General features: G+C 38.7%; 1 pseudogene; it reads right to left on the minus strand.

Annotated features, from left to right (window-relative positions):
- Nucleotides 1-3,991: 3,991 nt before the first annotated feature.
- On the minus strand, nt 3,992-5,169 carry LOC122223671 (annotated as a pseudogene).
- Nucleotides 5,170-18,746: the final 13,577 nt, after the last annotated feature.

Consider the following 18,746-nt stretch of genomic DNA (forward strand, 5'->3'; position numbering starts at 1 on the left):
AGGAAACTGAGGCTCAGTGAAATGAGGATCCCTCTTAAGATTCCACAGTTTTAGTACAGAGCAGAATTTAAACTCAGGATTTTCTGACTTCATAGCTGAGTCAGAACTAGACCTTGAGCCCCTCGACCCCATATTTACTTTCTTAGTCTTTACCCTGGAAAGGCTGGGAATACAAGCTCTAGATTATAATTCAGCTAGACTCCTGCTATGGACTGAATTGTGTCTCCCCCAAATTCATATGTTGAAGCCTTAACCTTCAGTGTGACTATATTTGGAGATGGGGCCTTTAAAGAGGTGACTGAGGTTAAATGAGGTCCTAAGGGAACGGTTCTGATCCAATAAAACTGGTACCTTTACAAGAGCTTTCTCTGCCATGTGAGGATACAGTGAGAATTCAGCCATCTGCAAACCAGAAAGAAAGCTCTCACCAGAACCTGACTGTGTTAGCACCCTGATCTTGAACTTCCAGCCTACAGAACTTTGAAAAAATAAATTCCTTTTGTTTAAGCCACCTAGTCTACAGTATTTTGTTATGACAACCTGAGCTGAGACAGCCGCTACCTTATTTTTTCACCTTGGCAAATTTCTTCTCCTCTCTTAACCTTAGTTGCCCATTTAGCCATAAATTCTAAATTTATTTGTAAAGGCACAATTCTCAAATTATTAAGAATAAATCTCAGTTCTGCTGCTGATTTAGCAGAAATCATGACTGTCAATGTCATGTTAACAAGCCAAACATACTTTTAAAAATGCTTTAGAGAGCTGAAGACACAGGGAACATAGAAAAGAAACAGAAACTCTGAAAGTAATGAGTCCTTCCTAGGAGAGAAGAGACATACAGCTGCTCTCATCACTGGAGCAACAGCACGAAAAAAGAACCTGCCATAGACGGGTGTAAGGAGAAACTGGCTAAATTTTAGTCAACATTTAATGGCCACATATGGGCTGCCATGACTGATCAAATTCCAAGGACACACAGCCAAGAGCAAGTCTGCGTCCATACATTCAGTTTCTCTTATGGGTCTTTAGTCAGGGGCAAGTGGGCAAAACGTTGGGAGGAGAGAAGGAAAACCAAAAGAGGTCCCCTCCTAAGGTGTATAAAGTCTCCCACAAGTTCAGAGCAGCCAGTTTCTAGAGTCAAGAGGAACAGTTTAGGAGAGTGAAAAGAAATCCACCAGAGGTACTCCAGGGTCCAACTATGAAGGTCTGGAGATGGGTCAGGAGTCCTCACAAGCAATCCAGACTTCCAACTACCAAAGCATGAAAACTCAGCGGGCAGGCTGGGACAAAATCCTCTGAGGCATTCTGGACCTTTATGGAGAGAGGGGTAGCTTCCCTCCAAAGGTCAGAGGATGGGCAGCAAGGCCAAAGGAGATCTCTAAGCACAGAAGAAGGAAACTAGACTGAAGAACAAAATAATCTCCCCAGCAAGCCAATAACCTGGCAGCTTGGCTGTAAAGCAAGGAGATAACTCCATAGTTCTGAAAACTGATGACCTGGCCACGAAGCCCAGGTGGGTCTCTAGGATCTTGTTAGCTTTCAGATCCCAGGGTCTGCTGAAAGGAAATTCCTGATCCCACTCTTATAACATCTGAAGCCAGTGGTGAACTGCATCAGATGAAAACCACAACACAGCCAGACACAGCTCAACTACAGCTCGAATTAAATTTCAATAGCCTGACTAAGAAGAGCAGGTGCATCTGGAAATGGCCCTTATGGCAATCACCACCCAGAAAGAAATCTATTTTCTTTGAAATTACAGTTTTTTCTCTGTAAGGTGTGTGTGTGTGTGTGTGTGTGTGTGTGTATGTATACACACACACGCGTGCACACGTGCCTGCATATGCAAAAATCAGTCTGGATTCATACATTGGCATATCCCCATATATAAAAATCATCTCAAAATGGACCATAGACCTAAATGTGAAACCTAAAACTGTCTAGAAAAAAATATAGAAGAAAATCTTGGGACCTTAGATACAAGACCAAAAGCACAATCCATAAAGGAACACACTGATAAATTGGACTTCATCACAATTTCAAGCAGCTATTCTTCAAAAGAGCATGTTAGGAGACTAAAAGACAAGCCGTAGATCACAGACTAGGAGATAACATTACAAAGCAAATATCTGCTAAAGGACTTGTCTCTAGAGTATATAAACAACGCTCAAAACAATAAGAAGAAAGGGTGCCTGGGTGGCTCAGTCGATTAAGTGTCCGACTTCCACTCAGGTCATGATCTCATATTCATGAGTTTGAGCCCCACGTTGGGCTCTGCACTGACAGTGCGGAGCCTGCTTGGGCTTTCTCTCTCTCTCTCTCTCTCTCTGCCCCTCCCTGGCTTGCTCTCTCTCTCTCTCTCTCTGAGAAAATAAATAAACTTAAAAAAAAACTCAGCAATAAGAAAACAAAAAACCCAAAGAACATGAACCGAAGATGGCAAATGATCACATGAAAAAATGTTCTACATCACTCGTCATTGGGGAAATGCAAATTAAAATACCACTACATACCTACTAGAATGGTGAAAATTAAAAAGATAGACCACACCATGTATTGGCAAGCATGCTTGTATTGGGAATGTAAAGTGTTAAAACCACTTTGAAAAACAGTTTGGCAATATCTTTTTTTTTTATTAATTTTTTTTAATGTTTATTTATTTTTGAGACAGAGAGAGACAGAGCATGAACGGGGGAGGGTCACAGAGAGAGGGAGACACAGAATCCAAAACAGGCTCCAGGCTCCGAGCTGTCAGCACAGAGCCCGACGCGGGGCTCGAACCCACGGACCCTGAGATCATGACCTGAGCCGAAGTCGGACGCTCAACCGACCAAGCCACCCAGGCGCCCCAGTTTGGCAATATCTTTAAAGGTTGAACATGCACCTACCACATAATCCAGGCTTTCTAATTGTGGGTACTTACCCAAGAGAAAAAAAATATATGCCCATACAAAGACTTGGACACGAGTGTTCGTAACAGCTTTTTTTTTTTTTTTTTGCAATAACCACAAATTGGAAACAGCCCAAATGTCCGTCCATTGGAATGGAATGGAACGGAAGGGAACGGAATGGAATACCAAATTGTGATATAGCCATACAATGGAACACTGCTTAGCAATCAAAATCATGGACTATTGATACATGCAATGATATGGATGAATCTCAAAATAATTGTTGATGCAAAGAAGCCAGACAACAAAGAGTACCTACAGTGTGATTTCATTTGTCTACAACTCCAGAAAATGTGAATTTATAGTGACAGAAAGCAAATCAGTGGTTGCTTAGAAATAGGAAGGTGAGGATGAGGGGAAAGAGACATTACAAAGGGGCACAGAAAATGTTTGAAGATGATGGACATGTTTACTGTCTTAGTGATGTTTGTTTCATGGATGTATATGTCAGAACATCAATTTGGACACTTAATATGTGAAGTTTATGTATGCTATATACCTCAAAAAAAAAAAAAGCTGTTATTTAACATGAAAAAAATGAGATACTACCCACCAGATGGACTACAGTGAAAAGTTCTGGTAATACCAAGGGTGTGGAGAAATGGGAACTTTAATCACTGCTGGTGGAAGGGAAAGGATGCACAACTATTTGGGAATACTGGCAAAATTTACTAAAGCCAAACAAACACCTGTGCTAGACCCAACAGTTCTGTTTATTGGATGATACTCAAGAGGATGCATGCATATGCCTACCAAAAACATGTGCAGGAATGTGCATAGCAACTTTACTCGTATTTACCAAAAAAAAAAAAAAAAAGAAAAAATTATCCACCAATAGTAGAATGGATAAATTGTGGTATATTTTTCCCCACTTTCCTGAACTTTATTAAAGAAAGAGCGATGATGGTAAATCTCGAGAACATAATCAATTTTTTAGGATTCTTCCCTCAAAAACGTGACATTTGATTTCCAAACACATGCCAGAGCATAGATGGTTCCCAATTGTACTATGTAGGTGAGAAGCTGAAATCCTAAAATGTTCACCTTCCAACTTTCCCCGGTCTGCGGTCTGTCTTTGGATCAGCAATAATTGTCTGAACAGCTGCTATGGCTTCATTAATTTTTGTCTGCAGCTCTCTGAGCAATTGTATATGTAGCAATCACAGAATTTGAGCAGCTCCATTAAGAACTGCATCTCCTGTGTCAAAACCAAGAATATGTTTGTCTACAGCAACAGGCAAGTCCTCTTTTGTTTGATTTGCTTTAACAACTGCATCCTGGACCAAAATTTGAATTGCTTTAGGATTATCAGGTAATCATCATGACACTGAATCTGAAGGTCAGCCAAAGTCATTACACCAGGCTTGAAATTGGGATTATTTACATCCAAATTGATCAATGGCTCTGCATTTTTAGCTGCGTTGTCAGCATTTTTTTCTATCATCAGCTACCAAATCCTTGTACTTTTCAGCATTATCTCCATATTCAAGTCTAATAGCTAAGCCAAGAAGCCTGTCAATTACTTCTCGTCATCTTGAATCTTGAAAGGACAGTTAACATCTCTGAGATACTTTTCTTTTTTTCTTTTTTTTTTTTTAACGTTTTTTTTTTTATTTATTTTTGAGACAGAGAGAGACAGAGCATGAATGGGGGAGGGGTGGAGAGAGAGGGAGACACAGAATTGTTAGCAGGCTCCAGGCTCCTAGCCATCAGCCCAGAGCCCGACGCGGAGCTCCAACTCACGGATCGCGAGATCGTGACCTGAGCTGAAGTCGGCCGCTCAACCGACTGAGCCAGCCAGGCGCCCCTCTGAGATACTTTTCAAAGAACTTGGGGCAATCACTGCTGTGGATGTTTCTTAAATTACCTGTTTTCAATCTAATAGTGTCTGGTTTTCTGGTCTTCAAGCCAAACAATAAAGTTTCTAAATTTTTTTTTTTTTAATGTTTATTTATTTTTGAGAGAGCAAGCAGGGGAGAGGCGGAGAGGGCGGAAGGCAGGGCAGAGTTTCTGAAGCGGGCTGTGTGCTGACAGCAGAGAGCCTGACGCGGGGCTCAAACCCATGAACCATGAGATCATGACCTGAGCCAAAGTCAGACGCTTAACCGACTGAGCCACCCAGGTGCCCCTAAAGTTTCTAACTTCTGTTTCATCTTTACAGTTGAATGAAGCCAGCAGGATTGTTGTTGTCAAGAACTGTCAGCTTGCGTTGGAACATGATCCCTGTGTCTTGCTCTGGTCCCCCAGCCTTTGGCCTGGAGAGGAGAGGCAAGGAGGGGTGGCAGGCACCAGTGCAGGCACCGGCAGTGGCAGCAGAGAGAGGGCCAAATTGAGGTATATTTATACAAATTGTGGGATAATATTACACAGGAAAAATGAACTACTGCAACAGAGTGGCAACAGATTATCGAGCCTCAGAGACATACTGTGGAATGAGGTGAGCCACACATGAAGAAAACATACTCTGTGATTCCATTTTTATGAAGCTCAGAACAGGAAAAACTAATGGTAATACAGATCAAAATGGTGGCTATCTTTGGAGAAGTGTTGATTGGAAGGAGGCATAAGTGAACCTTCTGGGTTGTGTTCATTTACACAGAAATATGTAAAAATTCCTTCAGCTGTACACTTAAAATTTGTGAACTTTGCTAGATGTAGATTATATATCAATGAAAAGTAAAACAGTCCCAACAGTAGCAGCAACAAATAATGAACACTTAAATTCCATGATGTAAAGAGGGAAAGATTGGTAAGGAAATACAAAGATGCATGGAACAGAATTTCAAGAAATTAGGCAATGGAAACTTCATTCAGCAAGAATTTCTAATCATAAATATGTAGTTGCTCTTGCCATATCTCAGGGATTCTTAATTGGCTCTACTTCTTCCCTCCCTCATCCTCATTGTCTATTTTAAGACGTATTATCAAATTTCTTTCAAAAATTGGAATTCCTATTTATTATTGTAAATGATAGAGAAATCAAACTACGATATGAATGTTTCACTTCCCTGAGTTAGGAACTTAGAGCCCAGCCCAGACCCCCTTTGCTGAACTGAAAGATCCCAGGATCCAGTTGCCTCCCAGGTGTATCCACTTGGGATCTCAAACATTCAAAATAGACTCATCATCTCCTACCCACTGTATCCTCCTCCAGGTTTATCCGCCACCCTGCATTCCCCATAAATGGTTCACCAGGAACCAAAAAATCAAGTTAGCTTTTCCCCTCTGCCTTATATCTCCTCCTCCAAGCAATCAAAAAACTCTGCTGATTCTGATCCCTTGGTATGTCTTATCTGTCCCTTCTACTCTGTACCTCCTACCTTCTTCTATCTTGGTCTCATTATTTCTTTTGTAGATTGTAACAGCAGTCTCTCAAAGAATGATTTGCAGTCCACAGTCCTCCTAAGAGTATGAATTGATCAAAACTGAACTTTTTTTTTCATTTTTATGAACTAATGATGCACACTTACAACCTGAATGCTAAAGTAGATATATATCTATATCTGGATAGATAGATAGATAGATAGATAGATAGATAGATATAGATCATTCCATCAAGTTTTGGTTTTTGAAAAAATGACATTTCATCCTAATGACTCAGTTCTTCTTCCTCAGGAAAGTGACAGTGGTATGGTAAGGTAATTTATAGGATCATTTCTCCCTCATGCGAAGTAGACCACAATCAAAAAGTTTGAAGGTCACTGTCTTTATTATCATCTTGCCTTTATTCCTGCCTTTCTTCTTCAAATACATGCACACGCTATCACCTTAGTCTGTACTACCAAAAAGTGATTTATGCAAAAAATATAATTGTGTCAATTTTCTTGCTCAGAATATTTCAGAGTTTCTACATTGTCTTCAGTGAGGATTATTAACATATTTTAGGTCCTTTTCCCTTTAAGAACAAATGAATAATAAAGTTTTTGACTTTCTTCTGAGAACAACATACATATACACAATATAATTTCATAAAATTTCAGAGATTTTGCAATACCCCTGAAGCCTATCCATAGATTTACTAGAGATTTCTCACCCGGCCTTTGAATAGCATAAAAGATCTTTTGCTTACCTACCAAAACCCTTCACTTCACTCCTCAATTTAAAGAAATTTCCAGGGGCTCCTGTGTGTCTCAGTCAGTTAAGCGTCCACCTTAGGCTCAGGACATGATCTCACGGTTCGTGAGTTTGGGCCCTACATGGGGCTTTGTGCTGACAGCTCAGAGCCTGGAGCCTACTTTGAATTCTGTGTCTCCCTCTCTTTCTGCCCCTCCCCCACTTGTGCTCTGTCTCTCTGTCTCTCTTTCTTGAAAATAAATAAACATTAAAACAATTTAAAATAAATAAATAAATTTCCAGGGGCGTCTGGGTTGGTTAAGCATCCAATTCTTGATCTCAGCTCCAGTCATGATCTCACATTTCATGAGTTAGAGCCCCACATCGGGCTCTGCGCTGATGGTGCTGAGCCTGCTTGGGATTCTGTCTCTCCTTCTCTCTCTGCCCCTCCCTCACTTGTGGTCGTGCTCTCTCTCTCTCTCTCTCATGCACACACAAAATAAACTTAAAAATTAAAAAATAAAAAAATAAAAGGAATTTACAGAACACACCATGTTCTATCTTACTCCTTATTTAAAAAATCAACTTTATTTTGGAATAGTATGAGATTTACATAAAAATTGCAAGATAGTACAGACAGTTTCAGTACACCCCATACCCACTCACCCCCATTATTAACATCTTACATCAGTATGGTACACTTGTGACAATTAATGAGCCAATATTGATATGTTATTATTAAATAAAGTTCCTACTTTATTCAGATTTCTTTATTTTTACCAAGTACCCTTCTTCTGTTCCCGGATCCTATCCAGGGTACTATGTTACATATATGTTACATGTAATGTCTCTTTTGGTTCCTTTTGGCTGTAATAATTTCTCAAACTTTCGTTGTTTTTGGTGACCTAGACAATTTTGATGAGTATTGGTCAGATATTTTATAGAATATCCATTAATTGGGACTTATCTGATGTTTTCCTCATTATTAGGCTTAGGGTTACGTATTTTGGAGAGGAAGACCACAGAGGGAATGTACAATTTTCACATCATATCTAGGGTGCATGCTATCAACATAACCTATCACTGTTAATATTAATCTCGATCCACTGGCCAAAGTAGAATTTGTTATGTTTCTCCACTGCAAAATTAATCTCTCCTCCCCACCCCCTTCTATGCTGTATTCTTTGGAAGGAATTCACTGTGCACAGCCCACACTTCAGGAATGTGGAGCTGTATTCCACTTCCTGGAAGGCACAAATTCTTTTGCATGGGAAACTGGTCTATTCTTCCTTTCTTTTATTTTTAAATGCTTTACCCCTATCTGCAATGCTGAAATAACAAAACAGTCCCCAAATTTTAATGGCTTAGCACACAATTTATTTCTTGTCCATGTCATAATGTCATTGTGGTTCTGCTCCACAAAGTCACTCAGGCACCCAGGCTGACAGTTTCCATCATCGGGTAACTACACCTTCTGATAACTTACAACTTCACTAGTTGTTAAAGCAGATAAAAGGTCCTGGAATGTTTTGCACTAGCAATCAAATGCTTCAGCTTAGAAGTGTCACATGTCACTTCTACCCCTAGCCCGCTAACAGAACTAGTTACATAGCTCTGCCTAACTACAAAAGAGTGGGAAAGTATAATCCTTCTCTGTGCCTGGAAGGAGAGAGAACCAGACAGGAGCGAGCACTAAAAGTTTCTACCATGAGCCTCCTAACCCACCTGCCCACCAAATAAAATCCTATTCTTCCTCAAAATCTCATTCAGCTGAAATGCTGTGAAGCCTTCACGGTCTCTTCCTGACAGACTTCAGGTTCCCTTCACACTCCATCAGCACTTTGTACAGAGCAACATTAAAGCAACTATTATATTGGATAGTAATTGTTAGTTTGCATGTCCTGTAGAAGAAAACAGTCAACCTGCTATCCTTAGCATTAATACAGTGCCTCTGACATAGAAGATATCCAATAAACCTCTATTAATTATTGAATTAATTGGTGGATTTTATAATAAAAATTTTATAATAAAATGTTACACAGGAACTTCATATGTAATACAATTACTCATAGATAATTTCTTGGCAATTGAAGTGGAGATTTTTTTCCCTTTACTACCTTTAAATGAAGTGTTGAATCATACCTTCAAAAATGTTTTACCTACATTAGCATGAGGAATCCTGTGTCTCAAACATATGGTCATATTTCTACTTTATTCCAGAGACCTGAGTTAACTTTTTATTTTTTTATTTTTAATTTTTTTTTTAACATTGATTTTATTTTTGAGACAGAGAGAGACAGAGCATGAACGGGGGAGGGTCAGAGAGAGGGAGACACAGAATCCGAAACAGGCTCCAGGCTCTGAGCTGTCAGCACAGAGCCCGACGCGGGGCTCGAACTCACGGACTGCAAGATCATGACCTGAGCCGAAGTCGGCTGCTTAACTGACTGAGCCACCCAGGCGCCCCTTAACTTTTTATTTTTAAAAAATTCTCCCTGGAATTTTAAAATTCCAGTCTTTCTAATTGTTCTCTAAGATTCGAGAAGCACATCCTTTCATGGTTTGTGATTGGTTTTTGTTTGTAGGTTTGTATTACTTTCTTGCATGGTTTGTAATGTCAGAAACCTACTTTAACATGTGGTCAAGAGAGGAGAGTAACACCTTAATTGTAGGTGGAATGCATTTTTTCCACAGTGAATTTATCAGTTGTGTTGAATGTCTATATTGTACACATAAGTATTCTTCCAAATGAAAAGGTGGAGGGAGTGGCCTAAAAGGAGAGTAAGCCCTTGAAGAGCTCATGATGATGAATGTATGGACAATATGTCAGTAAACCTCAATAACAGACAATAAGGTTATAGATAACATGTGGTTGATATGTGCGTGATACAAACACCGAGTCTTATGAGTTCAAGGCTGACATGCTCTGGGTGCAGCGTGGGTGAGAGGGGAGAGAATCCAGAGGTAAGGAGACTACTTGGAAAGCCTTGTCAGTAGTTCCATCATGAAATTCAGGTCTACACCAGATCTCATAGACCACAGAGATATGTAGTGTGCAGTGACTGCATTTCTTACATAAGGAAGATATTTTAAGTGTAATTTTTCTAGATGTATTCTAGATTTATTCTATTTCTATTATTTTTTCACAAAAATTAGTAGTCGTGTGTGTGTGTGTGTCAACTTTTCTGTTTTAAAAGGTAGTATACGTCTATGAGGAAACTTAAAAATATCTTAAGTTCCTAGATTTTAAGACATCTACTCACTTTAAAAAAATTTTTTAACGTTTATTTATTTTTGAGAGACAGAGCATGAGTGGGGGAGGAGCAGTGAGAGAGGGAGACACAGAATCTGAAGCAGGCTCCAGGCTCCCAGCTGTCAGCACAGAGCCCGATGTGGGGCCTGAACCCACAAACCGTGAGATCATGACCTGAATGGAAGTTGGATGCTTAATCCACTGAGCCACCCGGGCGCCCCAAACATCTACTCATTTTTAAGAGCAGGTTACAGTTTACCATTCTATATTTTTATAACATTTCTAAATTTACTAAGTTACTCTTTAATTGAAAATCATTCTGAATCAACAATCAAGGAAACTACTTTCCAAGCTCAATACGTAAGACACTAATAGAACCCTCATCATCTTTGGGTCAGGTCATTGTGAGACTCATGTGCAAATGGCACGATGTTTGTGAGTTGAATTCCTACTTGACTGAGTTGGAAGTAGACTATTCCTATGCCAGCAACCAGCCACCTCACAGAGGTGGCTGACCTGGGGTTGGGGGTGGAGGGATGAGAAGATAGTATGGCTGCATCCAAAATGACTTAGAGTGATGCAGAAGGGAGGATAGAATTATCTTCCGTTACATGTATGCATACAAATTATTACCAATAATTGCTAAGCATATTGTCTTATTTGCTTGTTAAGGGTAGCAATAAAATGTTTGTCAAGGTGGAGGAGGAGTACCACTCGAGTATATGATCTTGTTCTCCTATTTGCAACAATTTTTTCTCCAATGTTTTGTGATTTTACAGAGCTAATTTGCAGACTGAAATCACTGGTTTCTAGTTCAGTGAAAGGAGATTTATTGGCACTGGAACAAATGAAAAGATCATATAGAATCTTAAACCCAAAGACCATACTCAGTAAAGAAATGAAATCAGAATGCTCTTCTGGAATGCGGAAATCAAAATGGGAACATGTTCATGTCTTTGCAAATAAGACTGCATTTTATCACACATTTGAAAAATCAGTTCGGTATTTCATCAGAATTTCTCAATGTTCAATGCCAAATTATTGTGTAAGTTGAGAAAAGGCTTTTTGTAATATGACCAAAGTGGTAAGGAAAATGTATGTTTATAATGTGAAACAGGGAAGTGAGATCCAGCCAAAGTTCTAACTGTATTTGCGGTGGTAGCTTAAAGACAGCAGAAAGAATAGTGTATTTAGAAAGTATTCACAAAGGATAAAAAGCCATCCAGAATTATTTTATTAGTTGTTCACACACCAAGCATATTGAAATATGCATTTTAAAATAGCCTCTAATTGTTCCATGGCATCTAAGAGGTGTTAGACCAACCTCTTAGAGATAACTCATACTTTAAAAATAAATATATAAAATGGGCTTGCAAAACTATGTCAGGACCTAAAATTAGACAAGGGATAGACAAAGAATTTATAATTGTCAAGGGGTGAGAATTGGGCATCAATATTCAGTTTCTTCTCTTTCCACTTCAGTTTTTACAAGGTAGTATTGTACATTGAAAAGACCATGGAAACAGGCCGAGTCTAACTCCCAGCTCTGTCATTGACCAGCTGTATTTCTTTGAGTGAATGACTTTATCTGGGACACATTTAAAAAAAAAATTTTTTTAATGTTTATTTTTTTAAAGAGAGAGACAGACAGAGACAGAGAATGAGTGGGGGAGGGGCAGAGAGAGAGGGAGACACAGAATCTTAAGCAGGCTCCAGGCTCTGAGCTATCAGCACAGAGCCTGATGAGGCACCTGAACCCATGAGCCACAAGATCATGACCTGAGCTGAAGTCGGACACTTAACTGACCAAGCCACTCAGGTGCCCCCGGGACACTTACTTTTTTCATCTCTAAATTGGAAATAATACCTCCCTCTAAGATCCTGTAAAAATTACAGGTAATGTTTATTTAAAGTGACTAACACTTCATAAACATCTTATAAACAAAAACTGGTCTTATTGATCTATCTTTTGTCCTTTATCTCCAAATAGTCTGGGTGATCAGTAATCTTGATTATTCAAACCTCCTAAATATCTCTTGAACCCTCAGTTGTCTCCATACCCCATTGTCTGCCATCAGGATTACCTGTCAGTTCTCTAGCAACAGCCCCTGAGTCCAATCTAGAGTGATTTTTTTTTTAAGATTTTGATCCTGTTACTCTCCAGTTTAATACTCACAAATAGTCTCCCCTGGTCTTTGGGATTACGTCCTAAATCTCACTGTCTTTGGGATTAGCACCTAGATCTGGTCCTGCTCACCCCTCCAGCCTCATTTCTCTGTGCCATAATTTCACCAGACATCCTGGCACTCCTTTCGGTGTCTGCATAGCGGATTGCAGAAACAACAGGTGTGGAGGCAGAGAAGAGAGTGCCTGCAGAGCACATATCAGGGATGGCACAATCTCCTCTGTAATCGGGGGTAGAGTGTATGGCAGGTCCTACTAGGCTAGTCCTATGGATCAGACTTCGCGATGGTTCCATACTCAGTAAGTCATGCCTCTGTGATAGAGCCCAGAAACTAGAGACTACTGTAGCACAGCATTGGCATTACAGTAGAAATAATTCCTCTGGTGTATGTTAAATATTATTTCTTCTCAGTATGAATCCATTACCTCACTCAAAGCACAGCAACAGCAAGGCCGTAGACTAAATTAAGTGCAAAAGTTAAATGATTTGAGTGGTGGCAGGAGACCCACAAAAGAAATGATCTTGTTTTTTTCATCTTTTTTGCAAAGAACAGGAGCTTAAATTACAGGGGTATCGAGAGCTAAAAGAATGGAAAGTGATCACCAAGTTGTGGGGGAATAAATACAAGGGTATAGATTAGGCAAACCCAATTCACTTACCCTATGCCAGTGACCCATGAATTCAGGGGCCAGCAAAATGCTATCTTTGGATTAGGGTCAAGCCTTGCTCCTGAGGCAGGTAATATTCCCACAGGAAGCCACACTGACCTGTGGCCAGGCTGCTGGGCTTGCAAGGAGCAGATGCTAGGGACGATGGGTCTGTTGCACAGGCTGTTACACAGCTAGATGAAGCTCTATTAGCTGAGTGCGAAATTACTTCACCTTAACCTTTCATCACCTGCCCCTGGACAGCCTGATGGTGTTGTTCCCCCTTTACCTTCCTACCCCTACCCTCCCATCTCTTCCACCCCTGCATATTGTCCTAGGAGCCATCCGCTACAGCAGAGATGAGACTAGGTCCTCTGCACCCCTGGGCCAAACTCCACAGAGACAGCAGCAGCAGAGTAAAGAGGAGAGTACAGCTACTCCCCCAAGGTCCTTAACAGCTTCGGGAAAATGGCACTGCTTCATTGGCTAGTGATTATTTAACACTCCCTGACAAAACCTATGCCAATGCCTCCCTCCATTAATACGAGTTTTTTAAAAACTTTTTTAAAAGTTTATTTTATTTACTTTAAGAGAGAGAGAGAGGTGAGTGGGGTAGGGGAAGAGGGAGAGAGGGAGAGAATCCCAAACTGACAGTGTGGAGCCCAACATGGGTCTCCATCCCATGAAACACAAGATCATGACCTGAGCCAAAATCAAGAGTCAGATGCTTAACCAAAATGCTTATTTATTTCATTTTTTCATCACAAAACATATGTGTATATTTTTTCTTTTTAATTTTTTTAATGCCAGTATAATTAATGTACAGTGTTATATTAGTTTCAGGTATACAATACAGTGATTCAACAATTCTGTACATTACTCAGGGCTCATCACATAGGTGCACTTTTTTTCCCCCCTTTTTATTTACATCCAAGTTAGTTAGTATATAGTGCAACAATGATTTCAGGAGTAGATTCCTTAATGCCCCTTACCCATTTAGCCCATCCCCCCTCCCACAAACCCTCCAGTAACCCTCTGTTTGTTCTCCATATTTAAGAGTTTCTTATGTTTTGTTCCCCTCCGTTTTTTATATTATTTTTGCTTCCCTTCCCTTGTGATCATCTGGTGTCTTAAAGTCCTCATATGAGTGAAGTCATATATTTTCTTTCTCTGACTAATTTTGGTTAGAATACCCTCTAGTTCCATCCATGTAGTTACAAATAGCAAGATTTCATTCTTTTTGATTGCCAAGTAATACTCCATTGTGTATGTATACCGCATCTTCTTTATCCATTCATTCATTGATGGACACTTGGGCTCTTTCCATACTTTGGCTATTGTTGATAGTGCCGCTATAAACATTGGGGTGCATGTGTCCCTTTGAAACAGCACACCTGTATCCTTTGGATAGATACCTAGTAGTGCAATTCCCAGGACGTAGGGTAGTTCTATTTTTAATTTTTTGAGGAACCTCCATACTGTTTTCCAGAGTGGCTGCACTAGTTTACATTCCCACCAACAATGCAAAAGAGATCTGCTTTTTGAGTATCCTCACCAACATCTGTTGTTGCCTGAATTGTTAATGTTAACCATTCTAACAGGTGTGAGGTGGTATCTTATTGTGGTTTTGATTTGTATTTCCCTGATGATGAGTGATGTTGAGCATTTTTCGTGTGTCGCTTGGCCATCTGGGTGTCTTCCTTGGAGAAGTGTCTATTCATGTCTTTTGCCCATTTCTTCACTGGATTATTTGTTTTTTGTGTGCTGAGTTTGGTAAGTTCTTTATAGATTTTGGATACTAACCCTTCTTCTGATACGTCGTTTGCAAACATCTTCTCCCATTCTGTCTGTTGCCTTTTAGTTTTGCTGATTGTTTCCTTCACTGTGCAGAAGCTTTTTATTTTGATGAGGTCCCAGTAGTTCATTTTTGCTTTTGTTTCCCTTGCCTCTAGAGATGTGTTGAGTTAGAAGTTGCTGCAGCCAAAATCAAAGAGGTTTTTGCCTGCTTTCTTCTTGAGGATTTTGATGGCTTCCTGTCTTACATTTAGGTCTTTCATCCATTTTGAGTTTATTTTTGTGTATGGTGTAAGAAAGTGGTCCAGGTTCATTCTTCTGCATGTTGCTGTCCAGTTTTCCTAGTACCACTTGCTGAAGACGCTGTCTTTATTCCATTGGATATTCTTTCCTGCTTTGTCAAAGATTAGTTGGCCATATGTCTGTGGGTGCATTTCTGGGTTCTGTATTCTGTTCCATTGATCTGAGTGTCTGTTTTGTGCCACATATGTGTATATTTTTAAAGTAAAATAAAATGTTATCAATTTAATGACAATTGAATGAAATGAAATTTAATTAATCAAATTTAATGAAAAATTGCCCTAATATTTCTCATTTAATACCCAACACTAGAGGTAAAAGTTAAGTTAAAAAGAGTTTTTAACTTATTTAGCTATTTCTTCTAGTATTTACTGCCATATATCTCAACAGTATGTTTATTCTACTATTGCTTGATTTTCAATCATAGACATTTTCTATTTTTCCACCAAGGAAGGTAAGAATTTAGCTCTCCCTCAACTCCTCCTGCCCTTGCTGTTCTTCTGTACAAGCATGCACAAACACTCACAGATGACCATAATACGTGAGTTACCATGCTTACGTTTTTGGTTTTATTGGTATTAATAATTACCTTATTTTTCTGGTTGCTTAGTTTTTCCTGTACTTATTCATGTATTATTCCATTACCCAAAGTCTCCGCCAGGGTTGTCAAACTCCCTTCAATAGGTTCAGACATTCCAAGCCATCTCTAAATTTGGTTTTTCCCCCTGGAGTCCACACTCCTGGAGCCCTTTACCCTCTTGCTATAATCTGAATTGGCTTCTCTTTAACCTATGGGAAGGCTGTCAATGTTGTACAATACTTCTTCTTTTGTCTTGGTGATCTTATTCACTTCTCTCCCTGTATTAGATCCCTGTTTCCTAGATCCTACACCATCTTTTTTTGCTTGTTTGTTTAAAGATTTTGAGTACTCTCTACACCCAACATGGGGCTTCAACTCACAACCCTGAGATCCAGAGTCACATGCTCCGCCAACTAAGCCAGCCAGGCACCCTCATTTGCTTTTAAAATAGAACATGTCCTTCAGAGACTTCCTGATAAAGGGTGCAGGGAAGTGAAGTTTTATTGTCCTTACACATCTGAGAATGCTTTTTTTTTTCCTCCTCTCACACTAGATAGTTAGACGGTATATAGGACTGTGGGTTGAAGATTACTATCCTTAAGTTTTAAGATTTTGTTTTTTCCCCGTTGTTCTGAAATTTCATGATGATGTGCATTGATATACATTTTATTCCACACCATTATGCCAGGCACTTGGTTGCCTTTTGATCTGGAAATCTGTGTCCTTCAGTTTTGCACATTTATTTTGTATTTTTTCTTCTGTAATTCCTTTTAAGAATTTCCATTTATTGGATATTTGATTTCTTTGTTCTCTAATTCTCATTGTTTCTCTCCTGTTTTTCATCTCTGTCTTTTTATCTATTTCTGGGACTGTTTCTCAAATTTATCTCTTGATTCTTCTATAAAGTGTTTTACTAATGTGGTCATATTTTTAAATCTCAAGAGCTCCTTTTTAAATTCTGATTATTTATTATAGTATACTTCCTTATTACATAGATGTGATTTTTTTACTTCTCAGATATATTCATTGTAATTTATATTTTATTTTGCCTCTGTTTCCTCTGAGTTCCTCTTCTCCAAGTGTTTATTATTTATTTTTTTATTTTTTGAGAGAGACAGAGAGTGAGTGTGAGCGGGGGAGGGGCAGAGAAAGGAGGAGAGAGAATACCAAGAAGGTTCTGCACTGTCACCACAGAGCCCGATGCAGGGCTCAATCTTACCATCTGTGAGATCATGACCTGAGCTGAAATCATGAACCAGACGCTAACTGACTGAGCCACCCAGGTGCCCTAAGACTCCATCTTTACGTAATCAAAGACCTGATAAAGAACATGAAGCACAGGCAGTTATCTTAATAAGATACTGAGTCCTTATTTTCCAGGCAAGTTATTTATCTGGTAAAGAAAAATCTTTTACAATAATCCAAGAAAAATTTCTCCTTTCAATAGAGAGAAAATTAATTTTGCATAGGCACACTATTGCTATTAAAGCTCACTTTTAAAGCCCTTAAAATAAATTCATTCAATTTCAGCAGCAGCTTGACCACACAAGATAACAATTCCTCCTTTCTTCCCTTCCTCCCTTTCCTAGTGCTTCTCTCTCTTTTCCTAACTTTCTATGTCCATTTAGGTTTTGTCTTTTGGTTTTTTTCTAGTCTAAAATAACATTTAAATAACCTCTGAATTAGGACAAATTACTCTACTTTCCCCTTAACAAAAATGTATTCTCATACCTCATACCTTTCCCTACCAAAAACACATTTTACTGTCCCTGTATGCTTTGCCTAAAGTTTCTTTTCTTTACCCTTATTATTTCTACATGTAGGTTTCATTTACATATATTCATTAGAATTCTTAACCTTTAGAAAACAATTTCCAATGAAAGCCAAGAAGTAAGCAATTGTGAACTGTTACATACTAACATTGTGATATTAGCATATTTATGATTATATCATTTTGTAATTTCTACACATGCATTTTCATAGTATAACTTGTTGATCTGGCAAAAAGAACATGTTAACAGATCCAAATATCTTTAGTTCCTCGAAGAAACTAAAAAGTTACAAAAACTTACACACGTAGCTTTTTCTGCCATGTTGACATACATTAAGCAAATCATTTTTATTGTACCTTTTGTTCTTAGGTTGAATTTACAATTTTATAATCTCAAATCTCTAGTAGAGATAACAGAAGCTAATTTGACTAGTCTTAATTTATGTAAGTGCTTACATTTTCTTCAAGCCAATTAATAGAACTTTTCTACAAGTCAGTTTTTAGGTATACCATCCAGATGGGAAAAAATACTGCATCTATATAACATACATAGATTGCTACACATAAACATCCAGACAGATAAAACAGAAGTCTTATGGATTTTATTTAAATATTTTATGAAATTTTTAAATTTTATATCAAGTACAATAATACAAAACTTGTATTACAAACTTCTAAAAGAACAGTTAGATCTAAATGGTGATTCTGGCAGATGGGACAAGTTAAGCTTACCCATTTAGATAGCTACAGCTTTTACCAATATTTGTGGAGAAAACTTTGAAGGTTTTTGTTTGTCTTTAATAGATAATCCTGTGGAGGCTGCAGACTAAATTTTGGGCAAGGGAGCCTGTGAAATATCAAGTTTTTTAAAAACTTGTTTTTTCCAGTTTTGGGAGTTACTTTAGCCAACAGTTTTCTCCTTGGATACTTACAGTTCTAAGACATGGTAAGATTAATATTTCCAAGGGACTGAGATAGGATAGAGGGTTTATCTAAGAAGGAACTCAAGGGCATATGTGCTTGTTATCAAAAATCAAAGATGAACAGGCAGGCCACAGACTGGACAAAGATCATTTCAGAGCTTATGTCTAACAAAGGACTTGCATCCAGAATATATGAAGTACATCTAGAACTCAATAATAAAAAGAAAACCCAATTTTTTAAAGTGGAGGGCATAGAAAATAAAGATTAAATGTAGTGTGGGATCCTAGA

Source organism: Panthera leo, chromosome B4 (genome assembly GCF_018350215.1).
Source record: "Panthera leo isolate Ple1 chromosome B4, P.leo_Ple1_pat1.1, whole genome shotgun sequence".
Classification (NCBI taxonomy): domain Eukaryota; kingdom Metazoa; phylum Chordata; class Mammalia; order Carnivora; family Felidae; genus Panthera; species Panthera leo.